Raw genomic sequence first — 8,924 nt, forward strand, 5'->3', positions numbered from 1 at the left:
ATATATCCTAAAACTACTTTAGGAATGTCAGAAGGTTTTCTAATTTCGAGCATCAATCAAGTAACATTACACAGTTTATTCCCTTGCCATGAAGTTTAATGGTCAGTCATGGCAGAGTGGCAGTAAGTGAAGTTTTCAAGTGAAGCTTTTTGTAAATTTTGTACACTTTAAGGAAACCTGCTATTTTCGGTAGGGTGTAACCTGTACTGCAATAGATCACCAAATTATATTTATGTAATGTATATATGTGAAGTTAAGTGGTTCATTTTAAACAGTTGGTTTGGTCATGATCTTTGCCTCTGGGGAAAGTTGAAGGTTTGCCTTGAAGCTTTTTCTCCATCACTTATTTACACCAAAAACAAAAAAAGGTTCAAAACACTGGCTTTGGAACAACCATGTAAATAACAAAATATACATGTCATTTGGAACACATTTTTTGCATTTGATCAAATCAGCCAATTGAATGTCCACAGAACATTGTACAGGGCTTCAGTAAATGTAGATGACCATGTTTTTCTGTCATAAGATCTGCAATCAACATGCTCCCAAAACTGGACAATATAAGAACAGAATAAACTGGCTGATGTTTTTCCAGTTAAACTGTTCAGTTTCCCAAACTGATAGGACTGGAACCTGATGTGGTCTTCTGCTGCTGAACCTTATCCACCTCAAGGTCTCACTTGTTTTTTGGCTCACCACAGTTGTAAAATGTTCGGGTGTCTGTAGACCTCCAGTCACTGGAACTGGTCTGGCTCATTCTCCTTTGACCCTCAGCACTACCACTCACTCTATTTGTTTTTTTGTTTGTTTGTTTTAAGACAAGCAGGAGATCCAGGAGAACCAGCCCACCTAACAACTTGATCATTGAGATTACATTGGGTGTTTATCAGCTTCCTAGCTCCTTAGGTCATGAATCAGTATATCATGGACTAAGTTCAGGCACTGATAAGGACACTGATGACTCGATTTCTGCCGACATTCTAATTTTCTTAGTCATTCTAAAAACCCAAACACGTGTAGTCTAGCTTTTTTTTTTTTTTTTTTTTAATAAAAAGCTTAAAAGTTGTTAGAATTTAATAAACCATACGTAGGATGTAAAAGTTAATATTACAAATTTAAGCTTCTTACATCCCCCAATCTTAGAGGCTTCAGATAATGACATTAATTCTGGTAAATCAGGGAAATTATTGTATATTGATGCACCCTGTTTTTTGTGGTGCGTTGTGGGAATGTTTTCAGGAGTGAATGTTCCAATGTGGTGGAATGGTTCTGTGATTGGGACAGCCCTTAAAATGGCTAACTCCTTGTTATGTGCCCTTAATGAAATAAGGAGCTGATTAAGGCTCACCTTTTTTTGCCCATATGAAATTTGTTGTAAACATGTAATCGAAGCTCATGACCTGTATCGAGTGTTAATGCATTGCAGTGCTGCTATATGATTGGCTGCTTGGATAACTACATTAGTGAAGTGCGTTGGGGTTCTTAATAATTTGATTGGCAAGTAACTGTTTATAGCCATGTAAAATGCGTCCTGCAGTTTGTACCTTAATGCAAGACTATTCCTCAAACAAAAACAATTTATCACTATAAATTCAGTAGGTTATTTACAAAAGTGAGTCAAATGAAAACCGATGCCCTTATATTTGGCAGGTGCCTAAGTGACTTACAGAAGTGCTTAAGTCTCTATCATTGGATGCATTAACTCTGGTTCACTAGGTTACATACTTAAGATACCATGAGTAAAACATTGTTCACTGCAATGCTTGAATGGAAAAAGAGGATATATGTGTGTGTGTGTGTGTGTATGTATGTATGTATGTATGTGTGTGTGTGTGTGTGTGTGTGTGTGTCTATATATATATATATATATATATATATATATATATATATATATATATATATATATATATATATATATATATATATATATATATACACACACACGTGTGTATATTTATATTCATATATATATATTCATATCTGTATATGTATGAGTGTATATGAAATATGTATAGGTGTATACGTATATATATATATATATATATAATTTTTACTCGTGCACAACAAAAAGCAAGTATATTTAGGAGCGTTCCTTCTACACAGTGGATTCTCAGTATCCCATTGTTCTCTTTGTACACACTAGTTATCATTGGTCTACTGTCAACTGCCCTGTTTTAGTGACTGATCACGTTTTAACTCTGCAATGTCCTAGTATGGGGACTCTGAGGTTCAATGGACAGCACTCACCTACATGGTTGAGGATTTCTATTTCTTCCTCTGCTCCCTTGTTCATGTTAATATGTTCTCCCTGTGCTCTGGGATTTTCACTCAAGTACAAAGACATGTGCTTTAGTCAGCTTGGCATCTCTATTTTTTTTTGTGTGTGTGTAATTGTGCCCTGTGGTGGGTTGGCACCCGATCTATGGTGTCTCCTCCTTGTGCCCAGAGGCCCCTGGAATAGACTCCAGGCTCACTGTGACCTTGTGTAGGATAGGTGCTACAGAAAGTAGATTGAAGTCGTATGTGAACTTTTAAGGATTCCAGTTTATTTGGCTAACAAAATTGCCTGTCTTGGTGATATCCATGATAATACAAAAAATAAATTATATTTATATAATATATATATATATATATATATATATATATATATATATATATATATATATATATATATATATATATATATATATATAAATTGTCTTCTTAAAGACACAACTAATGTGCATCATGACTGGTAAAAAAGTATTTTCAACTTTATTTGTATAGCACTTTAACAATACAGTTGTATGCAAAAGTTTAGGAACCCATGATCATTTCCATGAATAAATATTTGTGGTTTGGATAAGCAATTCCATTTTGATCTATCAAATAACTGAAGGACACAGTAATATTTCAGTAGTGAAATGAGGTTTATTGGATTAACAGAAAATTAGACAGGTGCATAAATTTGGGCACCCTTGCCATTTAGTTGATTTGAATACCTGTAACTATTTGGCACTGATTAACTGGAACACACAATTGTTTTGGTGAGCTCATTAAGCCTTGAACTTCATAGACAGGTGCATCAAATTATGATGAAAAGGAACTCTCAAATGACCTGAAAACAAAGATTGTTTATCATTATCATTATGGTTTAGGGGAAGGCTAAAAAAAGTTATCACAGCGATCTAAGCTGTCAATGTTCACTGTGAGGAACATAGTGAAGAAATGGAAGACCACAGGCACAGTTCTTGTTAAGGCCAGAATTGACAGGACACATAAAATATTGGAGAGGCGAAGGATGTGAGAACGGTCAAAAACAGCCCACAGACCACTTCCAAAGACCCACAACATCAAATTGTCTGGATATTTCAACAAGACAACGACCCAAAATACTGCTCAAAATCTATTCGGGCATTTATGCAGAGGAACAAGTACAATGTTCTGGAATGGCCATCCCAGTCCCCAGACCTGAATATCATTGAATATCTGTGGGGTGATTTGAAGCGGGCTGTCCATGCTCGGCAACCATCACACTTAACTGAACTGGATATGAGTTGTAAGGAGGAATGGTCCAAAATACATTCGTCCAGAATCCAGACAATCATTAGAGGTTATAGGAAGTGTCTAGAGGCTGTTATTTCTGCTAAAGGAGGCTCTACTAAATATTGATTTTTTTTTTTTGTTTGTTTGTTGGGGTGCTCAAATTTATGCACCTGTCTAAGTTTTGATGCATATTGCACATTTTCTGTTAATCCAATAAACCTCCTTTTACTACTGAAATATTACTGTGTCCTTCAGTTATTTGATAGATCAAAATGAAATTGCTGATCCAAATAGTTATAAATGAAAATCATGGAAATTGTCAGGAGTTCGTGAATTTTTGCATACAACTGTATGTCTGAACCCTGTCTTTAACAGGAAAATGTTAAACAAAGAAGTAATTCTGCTGGGTAAGTCAAGTGGAAAGTAGAACTTTCATTTCTGATGGTTGGCATGCAAAAGCTTGGGGTTTTTACTTCTCTGTAGAATTCAGGTTGTTTTGGGTATTGATCATTTACTGCTTTTCACCAAACCATGCACCTGAGTGTTTTTTATTTTTTGTTATTATTTTATTTTAATGAAATGACTAAAGGCAATTCTCCATTTAATTGGTGATCTGGTAATAAGTTGTTAATATGTCAGATTTCTTAGCAAACTGATTCATCGGTACAGACATTCCACTTGGGTAAAATGAATTGAGTCAATTTGAAACTACACTGTGCCTGAAATGTACCTGAAAACTAAGAGTCTATTGAGCACAAGTTAGCATTCATCTGCATTTTCTTGGCATCAAAAGATTGGCAAAATCATTCAGTGAAACTATGAACTACAGTGAATATAATACCGCTTATATAATATCAGTCTCTGACATGAGCAGTGACGTTCATGCTATTCACAAAGCTGACCACAATAAACAGGGAAGCGCTACCAGGTTGCACAAGATAGGAAGAAGGTAAAACCGTGTATAAATAAACGGGAGATGTAAAATAGGAAATGTTCAAATTTGACTTACATTGGGCCTCAATTTATTAAGCTGGATAGAAATAAATCTATTTGTAAACTGTTTATACAAACATTTACAGTAGGCATTGGGTACAGTGAGGAAAATAAGTATTTGAACACCCTGCTATTTTGCAAGTTCTCCCACTTAGAAATCATGGAGGGGTCTGAAATTGTCATCGTAGGTGCATGTCCACTGTGAGAGACAAAAAAAAAAAATCCAGAAATCACAATGTATGATTTTTTAAACTATTTATTTGTATGATACATCTGCAAATAAGTATTTGAACACCTGAGAAAATCAATGTTAATATTTGGTACAGTAGCCTTTGTTTGCAATTACAGAGGTCAAACGTTTCCTGTAGTTTTTCACCAGGTTTGCACACACTGCAGGAGGGATTTTGGCCCACTCCTCTACACAGGTCTTCTCTAGATCAGTCAGATTTCTGGCCTGTCACTGAGAAACACGGAGTTTGAGCTCTCTCCAAAGATTCTCTATTGGGTTTAGGTCTGGAGACTGGCTAGGCCACGCCAGAACCTTGATATGCTTCTTACAGAGCCACTCCTTGGTTATCCTGGCTGTGTGCTTGTCATGTTGGAAGACCCAGCCTCGACCCATCTTCAATGCTCTAACTGAGCGAAGGAGGTTGTTCCCCAAAATCTCGCAATACATGGCCCCGGTCATCCTCTCCTTAATACAGTGCAGTCACCCTGTCCCATGTGCAGAAAAACACCCGAAAAGCATAATGCAACCACACCCATGCTTCACAGTAGGGATGGTGTTCTTGGGATGGTACTCATCATTCTTCTTCCTCCAAACACGTTTAGTGGAATTATGACCAAAAAGTTCTATTTTGGTTTCATCTGACCACATGACTTTCTCCCATGACTCCTCTGGATCATCCAAATGGACATTGGCAAACTTAAGAAGGGCCTGGACATGTGCTGGTTTAAGCAGGGGAACCTTCCGTTCCATGCATGATTTCAAACCATGATGTCTTAGTGTATTACCAACAGTAACCTTGGAAACGGTGGTCCCAGCTCTTTTCAGGTCATTGACCAGCTCCTCCCGTGTAGTTCTGGGCTGATATCTCACCTTTCTTAGGATCATTGAGACCTCACGAGGTGAGATCTAGCATGGAGCCCCAGTCCGAGGGAGATTGATAGTCATGTTTAGCTTCTTCCATATTCTAATGCTTGCTCCAACAGTGGACCAAGCTGCGTGGCAATTTCCCCGTAGCCATTTCCAGCCTTGTGGAGGTGTACAATTTTGTCTCTAGTGTATTTGGACAGCTCTTTGGTCTTGGCCATGTTAGTAGTTGGATTCTTACTGATTGTATGGCGTGGACAGGTGGACTTTATGTAGCTAACGACCTCAAACAGGTGCATCTAATTTAGGATATTAAATGAGGTGGAGGTGGACATTTTAAAGGCAGACTAACAGGTCTGTGAGGGTCAGAATTCTAGCTGATAGACAGGTGTTCAAATACTTATTTGCAGATGTATCATACAAATAAATAGTTAAAAAATCATATATTGTGATTTCTGGAGGGTTTTTTTTTTTAGATTATGTCTCTCACAGTGGACATGCACCAACGATGACAATTTCAGACCCCTCCATGATTTCCAAGTGGGAGAACGTGCAAAATAGCAGGGTGTTCAAATACTTATTTTCATCACTGTATATATGATATCATGCTGTCAATTTTAAATACCTTATGCACACACATATACAATGTTGTCAATCTTACTTATTATTTCACTTCTATAAATTTAATGACAAATTTATTACAGTCATGTCTTATTAGAGAGAGAGAGAGAGAGAGACGCTATATAAGTGCTTGGTGAGGATATTCTGAAATCAGATTCTGGGTTGTTGCCTGTTCCTTGTAACTTACAAGCGATTCATCAGCATACTTGTTTTTGAGTATGAAGAAATGCAAACATTTACATACAGTTTTGCTAAAGATGCGAGGTGATTTTGGTAAAAAAAAAAGAAAAAATCTGTGGCTTTGTTAAAATAACCAGATATTCTGTTTATATTCCATTAAAAGGAATCCATTTTTTTCAAAACTTTATAGTGTAAATATTTCATATTAAAGTAAATGTATATGATAGAGGCAAATATAGCAGGATATTCCTTATGGAATCTGAAGAAAAAATTTCACCCATATTTTATCTAGCTGAGCAATTTTCGATTAAGATTAATTTGTATGTTGACTGCATCATATCTTATCTTTATCAAGAGGAACAATTTTGAGGTTCTTTTAAAATACAGGGTTTAAATCAGATTTTCAATTAAACATTTTCTTCCCTAAGAGGCTTTTTAAAAAAAAAAAAAAAAAAAAAGGTCAGTCATCTCAATGAAGTGTATCAAATTTATGTAAATGAGGCGCTCCTGTATTAATAATAGGAATTGTAGATATGCTCTTGGAATTGTAGATATGACCCAAGATTGGTGGTTCTGGTTACAGCTTGTAATAATATTGAACACATCCATTTATAATGAAATACACATTTACTGACTTCCTGCTCCCCAGCTGAGTCACCGACTACTTGCTGGGAAAGTCTTTTGTCTATACCATTAAATCAGCCTGGTCTCCGTCCCTCTGCCAACTCGTTTCTTTTCTTGTCAGGGTTAATCATGAATGATTACAATTGTTATCTTTATGTCTTTTCACTGAACACTGCAGATGAGTCATGACAGCTATGACATTTTTAAAAGGCTTTTAATAGTGCTGTTTAGAAGTATGTTAGTCGAAGCTGCTGTCAAGACACCATAGTCATTGCCCTTGTATGTGAGGGTTTTTGGTTAAATTATCAGATACATTCTGTTCACAGATACATTCTATTTTGTGTAATACAGAACAGGATCAGCTGGTTGTGAGAGATACGTAAGGAGGGTTCAAATCTATTATCTATTAATCGCTTGAAAATGAAAATATTAGGGTCCTATATAAGCTCTCATCTCCTTTACAGAAAATCAAATTTGAGTTTGTCCTGTAGGATATTATTTAATTTTTAGAATCTTGCTGGAAATAAGAGATCCTTATTAGAAATTACAGACGGTTGTTGATTTTCTTTAAAATCTCCATCCCCCATCTTTGGAATGGCCAACAATTCGGTGTGTTTGTGTGTAGACGCATTCATTTAGTATCGGCTATCTGAAGATTATGTAACATGGAAACCATTTTCAGATGCAAGAAGTCAGCATTTAATTTTAATGATCAATAATCTCATATGATGTACAATTAGATTTCCCAGATACTCTTCCTTATTTCACACCAACCCCCAGTCCTAGTGTCTATTACTGGTGTAATGGCTGCATATTTCTTTTAAGGATTATTTAAATATGAGAATTACTATTTTGCTTGCTTAAAGCCTGTTGAAGTCACTGAATGTTCAAGTCTGGACTATATGACAATTCTTAGAAAGGGAACCAAACAATAGCTAAAAAATAGAAATTTATTAAACTCTGGCATATTGTCCTAAATAGTCTGCCGATATGATGCTTGGGTCTGAAAAAAAAATTGGTGGAAACTAGATGTGACTGCTCATTAATAAAAATAATATTAATATAAATTACTTATTACTTACTATACTCAAGGAAAAGATGATTAAAGGGTATGTGGGATATCCTAGTGGTTAAAGCGTTGGGCTACTAGTTTGTGAGGTTGATCCCAGGTCCACCTAGCTGCCAGTGCTGGTCCCCTGGGCAAGACCCTTAACCCTCAAATGCTCAGTTGTTCTAAAAATGAGATATATGTCACTCCTTATAAGGGTGTCTGCCAAATGCTGGAAATGTAACTGATGAACTACGATACTCAGATATGATAGTGAATAGCTGTTGAAAATAAATACATTTTTTGATAGTTATTTATTATTAAATATCTGAGCAATAATTGATAAAAAAAATTGCCAGAGCCCCTTTAACTAAAATCAATTCCAGACATTTTTTTGATATGAATAATATTTTTAAATTGTAAATTATTAGCACCACAATGAACTTTCTGTTACATTGCACTCAATCTGACATTGTTTATAACCGATATTCATTCATTTATGCATTCATTCACTCATGCATTCTGTTTCATTATTCTGGTTAGGGTCATAATGTATCTGGAACCAGTCCTGGAAACATTAGACATGACACTGGATACATCCATCTTTGATTCAAAGGCCATTGCAAAAGGCCCCATGCAAAAACAGCCATTCACCCCTAGGGACAATTTGGAGTCACAAATCCACTACTGCTGAGGTTTTGGGAGGCTGAAGAAAACCAGAGAACCTAGAGGAAGCACACTGTGGCACATGGGGATCATGTAAAACTCGAGAAAGAAAGCAACCAGGACAATACTGCATGCTGCAGTCAAATGGTAATAACTATAAAAACTCAATAATGA

Source organism: Tachysurus fulvidraco, chromosome 14, assembly GCF_022655615.1.
Source record: "Tachysurus fulvidraco isolate hzauxx_2018 chromosome 14, HZAU_PFXX_2.0, whole genome shotgun sequence".
In the NCBI taxonomy this organism is placed as follows: domain Eukaryota; kingdom Metazoa; phylum Chordata; class Actinopteri; order Siluriformes; family Bagridae; genus Tachysurus; species Tachysurus fulvidraco.